This window comes from Callorhinus ursinus, unplaced genomic scaffold (assembly GCF_003265705.2).
Source record: "Callorhinus ursinus isolate GAN/ISIS: 27379988/994484 unplaced genomic scaffold, GSC_fseal_2.0 scaffold20, whole genome shotgun sequence".
Taxonomy (NCBI): Eukaryota; Metazoa; Chordata; class Mammalia; order Carnivora; family Otariidae; genus Callorhinus; species Callorhinus ursinus.
In genome coordinates this window covers 3,640,938-3,658,144 of record NW_027397082.1, presented here as the reverse complement: position 1 = coordinate 3,658,144, position 17,207 = coordinate 3,640,938, and the positions used below count along the sequence as shown (strand labels likewise).

The 17,207-nt window shown below is 39.8% G+C and overlaps 1 long non-coding RNA gene across 2 annotated transcripts in view; it reads right to left on the bottom strand.

Annotated features, from left to right (window-relative positions):
• Window positions 1-1,923: 1,923 nt before the first annotated feature.
• The window catches only part of LOC141374677 (uncharacterized), a 29,083-nt gene continuing 13,799 nt past the window's right edge, over window positions 1,924-17,207 (bottom strand). The window contains exons 2-3 of one of the 2 annotated variants that reach the window (XR_012381755.1): window positions 9,004-9,195; window positions 1,924-2,048 (exon numbers count right to left, since the gene is read on the bottom strand). This is a non-coding gene — a long non-coding RNA (uncharacterized lncRNA). Of the gene's footprint in view, window positions 2,049-7,374; window positions 7,500-9,003; window positions 9,196-17,207 lie in introns of those variants that run through there. The other variant, XR_012381756.1, reaches the window with a different exon arrangement.

The following is a 17,207-nucleotide window of genomic DNA, read 5'->3' as shown; positions in this document are numbered from 1 at the left end:
TCTGCAAACACCTTTCTGGAGGGAAGATTTTATGCCCAGGATACCGGATAAAAAGCTCAGTACTGGAACCAAGCCCATACAGGTTGGGGGATTCACTTCATCATTTACTGGTTAAAACTGGGCAAGTCACGTAAATCCCCTGAACCTCAGTCTACTCATCTCTAAATGGAAACAACAATTCTTGTCCTCAGAGCCAGAGTAAATTAAACTTGATAAAGTATGTCTGGAACAAGGTAAGTGCTTAATTGATGAGAGCTGTCAGTAACCGAGAGCATTTTGTGCAAAGTAGATGCTCAATATATGCTTTTGATTGTCATTGAATTCAGCTAATGTGAACACAAAACAGGTTTCTTGGGAAAATCATTTACTATTCATTTGGTGAACTACATTCTGATACTATTTAACATCAACTCCAATCTTTTCATGTAAGTCTTATGTTAGTGAAACCTCCTTCAAGGTGGTTCTTTGTCATACTATCTTATTAAAGAATGGTTACTGTTTTTACAGCAGGCTCAGGTTTTGAAGGAAAACACAGAAAAGAGTAAAGGAAGGAAAGCATACTTCTCCTCAGGCATTGATGGAGTCAACCCAGGGAATCAGTGAGATGACAGATGTTGGAGACAGATGCCCAAATATCCACTCCGTAGTCAGGCTTAATGAACTAACACAGGAAGAACAATTAGAGAATTCATTAATTATACTCTAGGTTCAATTCCATTGTTAACTCTAATCCTTTATTTGGGCTAATGACTTGAGCTTTTCTTATAATAATTTGTGCCTATAAACAAATGATTACCACTTCAAATTCCTATTATTGTCTAAAATTCATACTATGTGTATAACTTTCTATTTCTAAAAAGATCTAACATATTTCTAAAGATACATAAAATACTTCAAGACAGTATAAATTCGGAGAAAAACAAAATAAGGATGTAACACGGAGCAAGGAATGAAGCTCATAACAAATGTGTGCACCAAAGTCTCATACACATGCCTCAGGTTCAATTTTATAAGCAGGGATAGCTCAGATAGATCAGCCAATGAAAATCAATGCACAGACTCTTGTTTAAACATCGCCATAGTAAATCCACTCGAGTTCAGTAGTTTGCTAATTGTTTATTCTTGCAAAATAATGTATCATAGGGCATCCTGTATTCCTTAATAGTTGATTGTAGAAACCAAAACAGAAATTCCTTCAGGTAATGAAACATAATGGAAAATTCATTTTTGGTTACTTTATGTACTTCGGCCAGCTTCTGAGAGGAGGGTAATGAGATTCTGAGCTCCTAACCTTTAAGGTGCCCAGTCTTGCTCTTGAACTAATACATATGCACTCATTTGCATACTCTCTTTCCCTCTCTCTTGAGCAAGCCACACTCTGACACAAGGAGCCTCCTTGCTAGGCACGGAAACTGTTTCAAGATGTTTCAAGTCAAGAAATGGCCACCTGCATGCATTCTGGTTAAGACTTTAAGTTACCCTACCACTCAAGTCTTCCTGAGGAAAGTTCAAAAGGTGTTCATCTGAATCATTCATGCTTTTGTTATCCTTGACCTAAAGAAATCTGGTACTTTTTTTTTCTGGGGGGGGGTCCAACTTCATCCTTGAAAATGTTAAAAAATCACATATGCTCCAATATTTCAATAATTGTATGGATTTTATTGTGTTATAAAACTGCATATTACTTATAAGCTAAGTTCTAACATGAAGTATGGTAAAATAAATAAAGTTTATAAATATCTGTTATTTTGATCAAAAGAGATTTATATATAAAACAGGATTACACATAAATGCATCATTTTATTTTTTGCATGTATACAATTTCATCTGCCCCTGTAAGCAAAAGTAGCAAATAATACAGCTTAATTTACTTCTAACCTGGTTTGAAATGCCTGAGCTAGGAAATGATTACAAGTAGCAGAATTTTATTTGTGTTTATTAGTATGGAAAGTTTTATTGTGATTTCAGGACCAGAATATTCATGACACATGAGAAGATGCACCTTCATCTGTTCGGCGAGAAATGTGCAAATCAGCATCAATACAGAACTGCTGAAGAAAAAAAAATAGTGTGGGTTATTTCACCTTTGCAAGCTGGGAGCCATTAAGTAATGGCTCCCTCCGCTCCCCCACCCCCTTCGGTGAAACACAGCCTGAACATTGGGCCCATGTTTTCCAGAAGAATGTGCCCCACTGCCCCTTGGAAACTCCGTTTCGTTTACTTGGTTCAGTTAGTTAATGACGGTCCATTTTGTCTCAAACATCCAATTCTCTTTCATCAATCATGTCTTCCTGGATTGTCAGTTCCAGAGCAATGATTACCAAGACCCTTTCCATGCAAACACCCACAGACATTCTCAGAGAGAGACCCGGATCCACTTCTCCATTTAGGATTTCCTAGGGACCCACTTTCCTCTAAATGGAAAGAATGAGTTATGTGAATGATGGAAACCCCACTGGGAAAAGGATGTTGGGGACTCAAGTGTTAATCTCCAAATTCTTATTTGGTGCTGGAAACGGGCATTATAACAGGAGGGTTTTTTTATACAATGCAAATGTCAGGAATACAAAACACTGTCAACCATGAAAATAAGATTTAATTTGGAATCACAACACACAGGGTTTTTTTCCACTTTAAATTCTTCTTATTCAATCATATTTGTTATAAATATTCAATAGAAATGCAGTTTTCCAGGACTGAAATGGTCTTTAATGAAGCAAGCCATGTGTGGCTTTTCAGTCAAGCATTTTCATGCTTGGCTAACTGTCAGTACGTTCATGTTCCTTTCCCCAAAAATATTCTTTGTGACTCTGCTTAGGTCTCTGAAAAGCAACTTATTCTCTGGAGACTTCAGGAATCATCTACACATCACAATTCTATAGACTTCAAATGCATGAAGCATTTGGATGTGCTTTAACACAGAGGCAGACCTTCCATTTAGACATGGCCACCCGTCCACACGTCACTACAATTAATTCAGCCCAGTGTGAGTGCTTGCCTACAAGCTGGAGGAGCCTATTTCAGCGCCAGCCAACCCACTTGTGCAACCTGTTGTTTAGCTTTGGGTAAGTTACTTTCCCACAGAAGGCCCAAGATGACTGATCTTCAAAAATATGAAAGTGGAGCTCAGGAGGAGTTCACCAGAATACTACCCTCGGGCCAAATCCAGTCTGTTGCCTGCTTTTGTAAATAAAGTTTTATTGAAACACAGTCATGCTCACTAGTTGACTATTGTCTGTGGTTGCAAGGGGAGAGTCGGGCAGTTGTGACAGAGACTGCCTGGTGGACAAAGCCTAAAATATTTACTATCTGTCCATTAACAGAGTAAGTTTGCCAGCTCTGGACGAGACAATTTTTGGGTCTTTTCCAAGCCTAGAATTCTTTATGTATTTCTCTAAAACACCTAATTCTTATATATTAATCTTTTCAATCACTATATATTTACTGAGCTTCTCCTATGAAGTATGCCCTGCGATGCTTCAAAAGATACATATAATACATTAACCAAACTTTGTAATAGTTTCTTTTTCTTATAGGATTTAAATTATATTAACAGCTCTTGGAAATATCCAAGGCAATATTTTGGGGCAAATGTCTTATGATTTGATTATCATTGGTAAATAGAGCATATCTTTTTTTCTGCTAAAAATGTTGAAGAAGTTAAAAAAAAAAAAAACCGTATGGCACAGGAGACTTATTGCATTAAGACATCATTTTAACAGATTGTTTAGTTTTGGTAATATAATTTGACATCTAAACATAAGCTGAGAGGGATCTCCCTCAAAACCTTTGATAATATGATTCATTGTCAAATGTTTGTTTTGCCTATCTGGCACTCATTAATTAATTCTTTTTAATATAGCTTGGATTTACTGATTTTGAAAAAGAGAATTATTCTTATTGATGTTGCTAAAATATCCAGGTGGCTTGAATTTCACCAACTAGATAGTTTAATCTAGCACATTTGTGTAGCCCTAATCAAATCTTTACTAACAGATGTGAGAAGCCCAGTACTGGAGCTAATGTTTGTGTCTCTATGATAATTAAATTAGCTCAATAAGGAAAATAAATAAACAATAATGACCAAAATTTTTCCCTAAACTTGTATTATAGTCTTTAAAACATTTCCCCCCTCCTATGGAGCCTTTCAGTAATGAAATATAACTTGAGAATTTTTAACTTAAAGACATATATTTATTTTTTAAGAACTAGTCATGTACTAAATTGCTTATAATCAAGAAATCAAGTAGCACTTTTACTTTTAAAAAAGCAAAAACCTTTAACTAAGCCAAAATTCAGAATTAAGGTTTCTCAACAAATTCATAAGAAAGATGGAATAATCCTTTCTTTTGGCCAATAGTATAGGAAGCTTTTTTTTTTTAAGTATTATCTCTTCATAGTATTTTCTGAAAGATAGGAAATGCTTTTCTCAGGTTGAATGATTATTTCTATATATAATTAGTTCCTGCTTCCAACAGTGCTGTACTAATGTCATGGATCAATGAATTGGCTTTATAATTCATTAATCATAGCTTTCATTGAGCTTTTGGCTCCAGGTGACAGTGCCCACCACCAGCCAAAGAGCTTCTCATTTAAAGGTAATTTGTACAAATGGGAAAGGTTGGAATTCTCACATTCACCAAAGGATTGAAACGTGTTTTAAAAGCCAACCTAAGGCAGTCTGGGGAAGGCAAGTTCATGGAGGAAAGGTGGCTAATAGGTGATGGCAGATGGCTTTCCAGGGAGACCCTGGTGCAGCCGCCATGGGGGAAGCCATGTTGCAGCTGCAGATCGGAGCACATTTGACGGCGTTCCGTGGGAACGTGGAGACAATGCTGCCTCTGTTCCCGTTCCCTGTGCTCTGACCTTGCTGGAGGCCAAGTGGTGTCACAGCTGCACTTGAGGGATGGTCAGTGGTGGTGGAAAGGGGGCCAGCGTGGTCCTCCCAGGACCAAGCCTGTCTCACCCCGCTCACATGCCTGCAGGTGTGGTGACCTTTATTTGTGTATTCTACTGTATTTATTTATTTGCCTGGCTGATCAGCTTGGGATCACATTCCCAAGCTAGATGTGTCCCTTCTTTGTTCCTTCATAAAGGAAAGAAAGAAGGAAGGAAGGAAAGAAAGACTTGTAATTTTCTCTAGTTTCTACAGTAAATTGTCTTATTTTAAGACCTCTTAGACAAAGAAGAGAAATATGATTTGACTATCACTTAGAAAGTATGTAGGTGTCTTGTTTAACATGCTATAGGCAAAGTATCCACTGCAGGAAAGAAATAGCCGCTACCCCTGCTCTATGCTCTTACTTTAATATATTCCCTTAACTTAAAAAGTTCTAAGATTAGGATTCCTTTAGCCTGATTAGCAAAGTTGTGGGAAATGAATGTGTCAATTACTTTGAATTTTCAGATTGAATTGGAGATAAGTTATTTCCTATTTCATGCAAAACAAAGTGTATTTTCCTGTTAATTTTAATATTAAAATCAATGATGTGTATCAGTGACTGGTTACCTAATGGGCCAGCCCGGTCCTAATATGTTATTTATCTCATGTAATTCACATGATGAAGATGGAAAGAAGATCTCATGTGTCCCATTGACCAGAGGAGAAAATCAAGGCTCTAAGGGTAACCTGCCCAAGCGCACATAGAGTCAGTGGAGAAGTTGCCATCAAGAGTGCCGCAGTATTTCTATGGGGCACTTAGCCTCGGGTGTGTAGATAACTTTCTATGTTTACAGAACCCATCCCTGCAAAGCGCAAGCTCTCACAAGTTCACAATTGTAGCACAAAACACACCTTTGAGACAAGATCACATGACTCACACCCAATCGCTGGAAGGTGCTCAGCAGGCCTAGAGTATTCCTTTAATCTAAACGATTTATTATAACTAATTTATTTTAAATAGCTAAACTAATTCTTTCAGGAGCCTCTGGTTTATACAGCTAACCATACATAGAGCAGAACAAAGCATGTAGAAGACAACGTCAACTATTGAGAGTATTATAGACCGAATTCATGGAACAGCTCAAGAAATTTGAATAAGGTCTGTAGATTAGGTAACAGTACTGCACTGTATTGATGCTAAGTTCCTGATTTTGATTATGGTACTGTGACTATTTTACACAGGGGAAATAAACATTGAAGTATTTAGGAGTAAAGGGACATCATGCCTTCAATTTATTCTGTAATGGTCCAGGAAAAAATAAATATATCTCTATCACCTATCCATCCATCCATCCGTCGAGAACAATAAAGTAACTGTGGTAAATGTGGACATTTTGGCAATCTGGATGAAGGATATAGGGAACTCTTTGTCCTATTTTTGTAACTTTCCCATATATATAAAATTATTTCAAACTTTAAAATATAATAAAAATAGAAACAGTAAAATAAGTGAGCCTTGAGACCAGACATCCAGTTCCGGAGGGCACAATGGCGGGAGTGTAAGTAAAATGCTGGAGTGTTCTGAGACAGATCACTGCAGGAAAGGTTTCTCTCCACATGTCTGGAGCTGGTTTCTGGAAGCCAAAAATGGCCTTAGAATCCTGACAGCTAAAATAGGATCCATTTCCCAGCCATTTATTTGGCCACCAGAAAATGTCTCACCAAACAATGCATACCAACATTAAAAAGCACACTGTTTTCAGATTAACTGCTCCAAATATAATAATATGTATCCACAATTATATTACTGTCTTCCTCATAGACAAATGTTTCTGTGTGCTGAATTTTCAATTTCCAGTACCAAATATTAAAATGTTCCAATAAATGTAGGAGGAACACCAACACCTTGGCTAAGATTAAGAAGCATCTTTGTGAAAGTGTATTTTATACCCAAGGGGAGCAACATACACATGGAAAGTAACTTCAGAACTAAACTAGGAGTATAAAAGAACCATAAAATTTAAGAGCAGGTGAGAATATGAGTCTGGAAAAAGTAATATTCAACCTGTATTTCAATTCTTAATGTGTTGAGTGCTTAATGCTTTTTCAGGTTGCCCTCCATGTTTGATTGAGGATTTCAACCAGCACTATAAATTAAAAAAAAAACAACAAATGATTGGAGGAGATGCAAATGTCAATGTATTACAAATAACACTGGCATCTTCATTGTCCCTCCTGACTTAGCCGGGACATTAAGCACTTGACATTTAGACTCTAGGAAGAGCCCTGGACTTAGTGGATCCAAAGCCCATTGAAGTCCCGGATCCGGGACCTATGCAGAGTCCCCAGCCTGCCACCCTTCTCTGGCCCGCTGTGTCTCCATCTGTAAAATGAGGAGGTCAGTGTACATGACATTTGTGATAACATGTGGCTATCAGACACTGGCCTGCAACACCAATGAGCTTACCTTGTTAGACGGAGGACATAAGATCCAGCATTCAGATTACATTGGACAGGAATTTTATTACATTTAACATTTGCTCGAAAATGTTGAGCTACCAGCTAGAACTCAGAAGTCTTTGGGTTACGTTAATAGCGTTGTTTTAATGAGAATTTTCTTTCTAATGAGAGAAATTGACATGCAAGCAAATGTATTTTCTTCTTAGGTTGAGTGCTTGAGTGAACTAAAAATAACTCATTTTTCTACTTTTCATCTACATTTAGAAAAAAAAAATTTCTTGTACTGGAAACATCATTAGAGGGTTTGGTAGCTCCATTTCTTTGCTCTACCTCCCAAGAAGAGTTTTTTTTTTCCTCCCAAGAAGAATTTAACTAAATCTTGAAAAGTCACTAAAAATGCCAGACTTTCACATGCCACCTTCAATATTTTTCCACCTGTACTATTATTTACCTAACATTTTTTTCTTCTGATTCATTTTTTTTAAATCTTAAATGCTTACAATAACCTCGTGCATACCAGGGGTATGCATATCATCCTTCAGGGTAACAATGCCCTAAAGGTTAGTGATGGTAATTAATATTATAGTTTGTCAAAAGTCCCCACATTAGCTCATTTAATCCTTACACAGCCAATTTTACAAATGAAAAAAAATACAAATTTAAAGAGGTTAACCGATTTGCTCTAATTACACAGGTAATTAGTGATTTACCTAAATTCAAGTTCACATCTTCTAACTCCTTATCCCATGCTCTCCTTGCTACCCCAATAACATTAGATTCTGAAACTCATGCTCCATTTCTCTTCCTAAAAGCATTTCCCATTTCGGCTGTGTTCTCTTTCCCCAGGGCTGGGGAAGTGAGGAATGTGCTCATCTAGAAGAAAATACCCCGGGCTATACATTTTATGTTTATGACATCTTATACTCCAAACTATACTTTGTACTCTACGATAAGCAGTATATATTATATATTTGAGCTTTTTAAAGATGGAAAGTTCAGACATCTTGGTTTGATTTTTGTTTCCAAACACTCATGAGCAGAAAGACCTGCTCTTTAGCTCCTATAAATTGGGCTGATTTCCTTGTGAATGCAAGCAAAATTGAATTCCTCTCTCCTTAGTTAAAGAAATCAGATAAGTTACTGATTGGAGCGAGATATTCTGATTTTCATTTATTTATTTTTAGCGTTAATCGTCTCAGTTGGTGAGTACGTTTTGGTTGAAAAGGAGTTAAAAATACAGTCAAAGAGATTTCCTTTCCTCCTTTCTTCCTGTGGATCATGACCTTTGCTTTTTTCAACTTCCTCAATTTAGATTCAGTAAATTGTCATAGAGCGCCACGACACCTGCTTCGGTACTTGAGAAATTGACTTTTCCTGCAAATTACCCTGATCAGTGACCTTGTCTTGGCTACCAAAGGGTTCGGAGAAGGAGGGAGGCTGTACGTGTGGCCATGCCCCAGCCCATGATTGGTATTTAGCGCTTTGAAGTTCACAGTTATCTATTTAATGTACAGAAACAAATACCACATTATAATCATCAACTGGAAAACCCAAGTGTCGCCTCTCAGAGAAATAACATTTGATCTTACAAGGAGTAGACTGCAGTGTAATTTAAAAGCTTCCAATTATAATTTTCTTGAAGAGGGGGACATTTGGTAGACTTGCCTTTTTGTTGTGAGTGACTATCTCCATCAGGTCTCTGTGTGTGAGTCATCATGCGCCAGTGATATGACAGAAGATAGAAACGTTCAGTCAGCACTCAGCTCGTGACTTTCAAAGGTGCTTCTTGGGGAAGAAAATGTAAGATGGGTGCCTCCTGCCACACAGACTTTGGATGAGATCAAAGGTCGACCCTAGAAGCTCAAGAGGTAAAATTATATTTTTATCCTTTAGCTTTGATTTTTGGCGGCTTACTGCATTTAAAAAAAAAATTAATTGCTCTGTCCAGCCAACAGGTGTTAGCCCTCAAGTGTGGGCCCAACGGCTGGCTGCTGGGCAGGCAGCTTAAAGGCCCATAATTCACTGCAACCTTGAGCTCCCTCAAATTGGTCCAGGAGAAAGTTCTAAAAGTACTTCAAGGCCAGATGACATGGGAACCTATGTCCCTGTCAAATATCAAAGAAAAACAGTTAGACTGTAAAAATGTAAACTTATAAAGCATGCACTTAATTTTGACAAGCTTTTAGTATCAAGTTGCAGATTTTAGGCAATAAGGCAGCTTAGGCTGAAATCGGCCATAGGAAGCGGAACCTGAAAGCTCATTTCGAATTATATGGGGAGCCCCTGACTCATTTTTCCACATCTGTTCAGTTTAATTTAGACAAGAAGTTTGATGCACAACTTAGGGAATCAAACTCGCTTTTTACCTGTGATTCTTGTAATTCTCAAAAAAAGATTTTTCCTGTTTCCCATGAAGTTTCGTATAGGTTAACTGGCATTTTGCAATCAATTAAAACTCTTCTAAAATATTGTTTTGAACATTGTCATGCTGTAAATGAAAACACAAGCTTTTCTTTTCTTTTCTTTTTTCCTTAAACAACTGAAAGAGCAGGGCTTAATAAAATATTTGACCTCATACTGAGTCGGCTTAGAATGTCTCCAGAAAGCCTCATTTCAGCAGGGCCATCTGTGCCCTGTACCCGGAAGGAAGGGAGACTTCGAAAGCTCTAATACAAAGAACATCCAACAGCCATTTTCATGATAAGCGGAGACTGGCATTGAAGGATCATCCACGGCTCTGGTCTTTCTCTGGGCGTGCACATGCATTGTGGGTATGTCAGCTCATTTGGGTTACAGCAAAGTACTAACGAGGCTGGGCTGTGAGTGTGCTACTGGGTTACCTTTTCTCTATTTCACCAACAAATGCCATCCCCCTTTTTGATCAGTCATGGAGGACCAGGTGAGTCCATGGTGGGGGTGAGAGAATATCGTAACCTGCCTACCGACTAAATACGTTAACTCACACATCTCACTGGATCTGGGGAAGGAGAGCTATCCCTGTGTACAAAATGGCAACTTGAAAAAAAGAAAAATTGAGAGGACATGAAGGCCCCATGTTTGCATGGGTGGTCCCTCACGTTCTCTTCTGCCCAGCAGTTCTGGGAGTCCATGAAAGACACTCTGGGAAGTGCCCAGGCAAGCTCAGTCCAACCCATACACTGGCGAGTAAACTATAAAGTTCCCCAGGCTTTAAAAAATATTCTGACTGAAGGGTTAGTTGTATTTCCTGCTGCCTCTTTCTTCCCACCCCTACTGCTCTAAAAACCATTGGCTCGGTGACCAGGCTGCTGATATCACAATATGCTTTCTCACATTGAGACGAGGCAGAGTTTCAGCATGTGAATTGTATTCTCCACAACATATGGTGGAGAAAACAGACAGTGGGAAGGGACGTGATTTGTGACTGTTCACCCCAATGTGCGTTCTATTGTGTTGCCAAAAAATGATAGACTTAAATAAATTGCTCTTTTTGGAATTTATACTCGTGCCTTATTCTCATTTTTAAAAAATGAAAACGAAAATCCTCATGTCCATGTAGAAATTCCCATTTATTTATGTGGTTCCCTGGCCTGCGCCCTCCCCCCCCCACCCCCGACTTCCTTACCCCAGCAGAGCCAAAGGCATTTTGGTTATGGAAACTGCATGTCCCTTTGCAGTCGATATGAACAAGAAAAGGGGATGAGCTAAAAGGGGAGGGGAAGCAATTAGTGTGGAATCCCAAACTCCAGATTCTTCTCAGAAATTTTTATGGCTTTTCTTAGGCAGCTGAGGAGAGACTGGATTTGCTTAGAGAAACTATTAAGCCTAGTGAGAATTAATTTTTGCTGGTCGACATTTTCCGTTTTAATTTTGTCAGTTGCAGTGTCTATTGTTGAGGAAAAATTAGTACCTTAATTCTGTCTAAACATAAATCTCATCTTCGATCTGTTAACATTCAGCTGTGGCAAGAACAATTAGATGAAGTGTTTTTTAAGTATTATTTACAAATACGCTTGCAAAAGAATGATTTAAAGAGGCATTTTCTTTAATGATTTTAAAGACAGGCAAATGAAATTAATCAAGAGAGTCTTGCCATTCTTAATTTTATGGTTTGTTGCTGGGGGAGAGCAGCCTGCCACAACCTTGATATAGAGCAGGAGCATGTGAGTGCATCCCAGTGCCCTGCAGAGAAGGAAGAAGCAAATGAGGCCAGGAGAAGATTGAGAATGCCTGCAGATCACAGAGACAGGCTGGAAACGATCCAGGGGTCACAGTGGACCAGACACAGAGCCACATATATAACCCTGCTTATAGATAAAGAAGTGAGGGGGTGGAGAGACGTAAGATACAGGGTTGTAAAACGAGGAGTTTGGAAGAAAACATTGGAGGACAGTTCTGATTCTACCAAAAGGGAGAGACAAGGAAAGATTTGAGGTATATCAAAGCAGAGCCACAAAATTTACAATGGAGTTGAAAACCCAACGGACATGACAAGGAACAGCAGTGGGGATACAGAGATACAGGGTAGAGGCTGACGGAGGCTCCTGCAGACCAAGGAATGCCCTCCATCCTGGCTCTCCATAGGGGAGCCTGTGCCAGCGCTGGTGTCAGAACTTGGGCAGGTGGAACAAGGACCACATGTGTGGGTCAGGTCAGCCTCTTCACCCTGACGTCCGGGGTGGGCCCAGCGCATCTCCCCCATCAGTCCTACACACCTCCTCTCTTAATTTCTGCACTCAAGCCAACCTGGACTTGCCCCTGTCTCCCCCAAATCCTACGCTTTCTTGACTGGCTGGATGGAGCATCTGCTCACCCATCTCTCCAAACATAAAAATCCTTTACATGCATTACTTAATATATTCTCCCCAACAGCCATTAATCCCATTTTAGAGATAAAGAAAGTGAAGCACCAGGATCTTAAGTAATTTCTCCCCAAGCTCGTCAGTGAAATCAGCCAGAATGCAAACCCTGCTGGTCAGACTCCAGAGCTCAAGCTCTCATCAAAGTAACTTTCCCACGTGAGGGATTGCAATGACACATTTTCAGTCTGTCCTCCAACAAAGCGCGGAATACTCTGGGCGGATATCTGCATATCAACCTTACCTTCCCTTGTATCTGGCAAGCTGTTTTCCTCTGCCCCGTTGCTGATTTTCTCTCTTGCTTACTGTAGTGGGCCAAATCATGCCCCCCCCCCCAGATATTCATGTCCATCTAGAACCTCAGAATGTGATCTTACTTAGAAAAAGAGTGTTTGCAGATATAATTAGTTAAACTAAGATGAAATCATACTAGATCAGGGAGTAGTCCCTGAATCTAGTGATTGATGTCTTTCTAAGAAGAGAGGACACACAGTGAGACCAGGGAAAATTCCACATGACACTGGAGGCAGAGACTGGATAAACAGCTACAGTGCAGATAGAAGCTGATGGTTTGGAGCCCCCGGAAGCTAGGCAGGGGCAGGGAACGATTCCTCTGGAAACTTCAGAGGGAGTGCAGCTCTGCCTCCCCCTCATCTCTGACATCCATTGGCCTCTCTAGCTGTGAGAGAATCAATGTCTGTTGTGTGTGACATTTGGTTATGGCAGTCCTAGGAAACTCGCACACTCCCTTTTTAACTTCATTATCCCATCGGGTCATGGTTAGGTGACTTTTCTTTTTTTTTCCCCCAAAGAAATTGGATCAAAATTTGTGTAAATAAAATGAAATTTCTGCAAAAGCATTGAAAGAAATTGGCTAAAGAGATCTTTCACTCAACTGAGGAATTTCTGACTTAAAATATGGAGGATATGTGTAAAAACCACTCTAGAAAAGCCTGGGGTGGGACACAGTAGCCCAAACTGGGTGCCTGCTGATGGGGAGAAGTATGACATGTGTTTTAAGAACAAACAGACAATGGTTTCAAAGAGCCCTAAGCTGACAGTTACAGGCATAGCTGCCTCCAAATCCGGGCTGATCTGTCAAGCGGTAGCTTCTCAAAAGGGCAAGCCCACCTGTGCTCTCCTATGTGCTTACCAGCTGGGGTTAGTGGTTAACTCACTTCGGACTTGCAGCCCGGGATTTACAAACTCCATTCTTGTTCTCCTCCCTTTTCTGGGTTGTGAGTTTTCCCTGAGCATCTGTACCTTTGTCACGTACCTCTTCAGCACTTAGCATGATTCTTCCTACAGAGCAGTCTCTGAGTAAAGTTTGTTGAATCAAATTTTTGAGAGTAAGAAAGAAAGACACTCTCTCTGTCCTGACAAATACTTAATGTATTTGAGATGGAAGATCTTTAGAATAATTATCACGGTCTTCTAATACCCTGTGGGCCAGCTTAAGTCTGATCAAAGCTTTCTGTATGAATACTAACACTTAATCAAATGCCTTAAAGATGTTATTTACCCGGGGTGCCTGGGTGGCTCAGTCGGTTAAGTGTCTGCCTTCGGCTCAGGTCATGATCCCAGGGTCCTGGGATGGAGCCCCACATAGGGTTCCCCGCCCAGCAGGGAGTCTGCTTGTCCCTCTCCCTCTGCCCTGCCCACCCCCATTCATACACTCACACTCTCTATCTTAAATAAAATCTTTAAAAAAAAGTTATTACCCAACTGCTTACATCAAACTAATCCACAATTTGGGGGGGTTTCCCCCAAAGAAATTGGATAAAAATTCTTTGAATTTTTTTTATATCAAACCGATCTATAATTGATTGGAGGATAAATTAGTTAATATGGAAATATTCATAACATGAGTTAACTATTCTTCAAGCAAGTTCACATACACAGTCTCCTCTGATCTTAAGCAACGCTCTGTAAAATAAGTGAAGCAGATATTACTCCATTCTAAAGAAGAAACAACTGAGACCCAGAAAGATCAAATGAACTTGAGCTGGAGTTTGGGAATAGACTCCTCATGGACCTCACTCTGGAAGTGATCTTAGATACTGTCCATTGGACCCCAGACCAGGAAACTGATGCTTAAACCTGTGGTCTGAGGGGCCCAGCTAGGACCTGGACAGCCAGGCATGTGAGCCCGCATCCCAGGGAACATCAGAAGGTGGAGCTTTGGGGTGGATCCAGCACAGTCCTGCCTGGCCACCAACCAGACAGGTGGCAGGCCCCGAAACCCCTCTGGTCTTCACAGCCTGACCTCTGAAGTGAAAGATTTGCAACATCTGGTCTCAAAGGGCGTTCCTAGTTCTGAATCCTGAGACATACCTCACCAACCTCTTTGTCATCTTCTGTAGACTTTGCAGTTGGGCTTTTTTGTTTGTTTTCAAACATTTGAATTTTTTTCCTTTTCTCCCTCAAGGGCAGGTGGCTGATGCACCAAACATACACATGCAGCAACATTTTATAGTTTTGAGTAAATGTAGCACTTGAATTGTGAGATATTTCCCTTTTTTTGGAATGGAAAAAATGATAGTTTTAGTTCTGCATCATAAATTGGATGCAGGAGCAGAATTCAACACAGGGACTCAGAGGATGTTCAGAAAATGTTAAATAATGGCTTTGTGATTGCATTAGGTCCCCAGGGCTGACAAAACTCTAACTTGGCTGCATTTGGATTTTGGACATTTACTTGACCATATTAATTGTAAACAGATCAAAAGGATGCAAATTAATTATTCCCTTGTGGAGGTTTGTTGTTTAAACCAAAAAGGAACATTTCTTTCTAAATAAATGACCTGTCACCACTTTAGCCAGGTCTCTCCTTTGCAATCCATCTTATGCTCCACCACGGGCTCCAACCTCCTAATGTGTTTCCTTCTGCGTGTCCCCACTGACCTTTCCGAGCTCTCTTTCCTGGCCAAAGAAAGTCCTGGTCTCACCTGCCCCACTTCTTGGGCCCCTTTTCCCACCATATCCCTTTATAAACACCCTTTGGCAGAGGTCCTGAAAGCATGTCTGTTCATTGCCCCCCAGGAAGAGGCAGAGGCAGAGACCCGCACTTGGGCCTTTCCTCTTTCTCTTCTCTGGCTGAAATCTCTTCCCCTTCTCCATCTTAAGCTTACTTTCCAGGGCCAGCCCAGTCCAAAAATAACAGAAGCAGTTACATGTCTATACCACTCACTTAGCACCTGCTCGTCTTCTTACCTCTAGGGCTGGTCTCCTCAGTCAGATAGGGAACTCCCTGAGGACAGAAACTGAGTCTTCTCACCCCCAGAGATTGCCTCAGACCGAGGTAATAGGCAACAGATAGTTCTTGACAGTCAACAGGAAGAGCCAGACCCTGGCCTACTTAGGTAAATGGTTTCTCCTCATCATAATGCCTTGGATCTATTAGTGAACCATTACCAAGTATCTCCATAAACTGAGTGCTACACCTTCTGCCAGCTCTCAATGCCTTACTCTCAAACACTTTCTCTCTTATGATTTTAATAAAAGATATCTTGTATTTTATTGTATTGTTTTATTTCACTCTCCTCTTCAATGGAGTCTATATTTGAATCTCTTAAATCTGCACACAGCAGATTCAACAGAGAAATTCCTTATGCTCTATCCCCAAGTGACCCTCCATGACCACCTCCTCTATGCTTCCTGCCTCTTGCAGAACTATGTAGGCAGATGGTAGAGATTCAGTCTCAAAAAATGTTTCCATCCTGTAAGATTCTTGGGTGCCCGAGAAAAATTCAGCTATGGTGTACTTTGTCGGTAATTCGGGGTCAGCATGGGTACCATCTCTTTTCATCATTACATGGTCTTCAAAACAGTTCCATGTTTCAGAGTATGGCACATGCGAAGTCAGGGAGAAGAAACACTGCGGGATTTGGCCTCCATTGCACAGAAGGAATCTGAAATTCAAAGAGGATGCCATTTCTCCAGCTTGGGTCCAGATGAGGATTCAGAATATAACTCAAGACTTTCAAAAGATGATTCATGAGTTGGAGGAGTTATGGCGCGGGATTTTTGAAGGGGGTGGAAAAGTAGTAAATTCCCATTCTCTCATTGATTCCAAATAAGTCTTCTCATGGTTGGAACCTGGAAATATTATAGCAGGTAAAATATTCTCCTTTTAGATGATAGGGAAGAAAGCCTTCTGAAAAGATTAGTTCACACAATTTTCTATAGAAGAGAATTCTTCATTTCACAGAGGGAAACAAATACTGCCAATTGTTTTGTATAAACCTTTGGAGGATCCTGTGTTTTTTCTGATTTTTATAGTGCCATTTCCCTTTCTATAAAACTGGGATAATAGTATTTGCCTTATCCCCCTTTATAGGGTTCCCAGAAGGATCAAGTAAGATAAAAGATAAGAAAGTGCTGAAAGTGTATAAAGAACTAAATATAAGGGAGCATTGTTTTTATTCGTTTAGGGTTTTGGATAGTCTTAATGATTGAAGATTTTTTTAAAAGAACTTGTTGAGTACTTATCTCTAGGTTTTACATCTAAGTTTGCTTTGTTTACCTACTTTGCAAACTATACTTTTTAAATTATTATTTTTTAATGACAATATTTATTTTCTTTAAAAATAAAGATAAGTGAGAACTTCAGCTTCTGGGAGGATGAAGTGGAGGTACTTTTTCCTATCCTTCCCTCCAAATACAGCTAAAAATCCTGGCTATTATATATAAAACAAGCATAAGGCAACTCTGAATGACAGAGAGAAGAAGGCAGATGCCCTGGGAGTCACACGATGTGACGAACAGAACAGTGAAGAGTCCCCTGAATTTCCTTTTTGCTTCATATATCCCAGATGAGGTGCTGGAGAAGCTAGTAACCTGGAAATGTCAACAGATGCAGACTAAAAAGCCCCAAGAAAAAGCTTGCTCTCTCTAGCTAAAGGTCAAGGAAGGGGTAGTCTAGCAAGAAAGAAAATTTCCCTCAAACTGGTAAAATGACAATACCAATAGACTGACAAATTATGTATATATATATAAAGGAATACCTGGAGCAACCACTTAAAAAA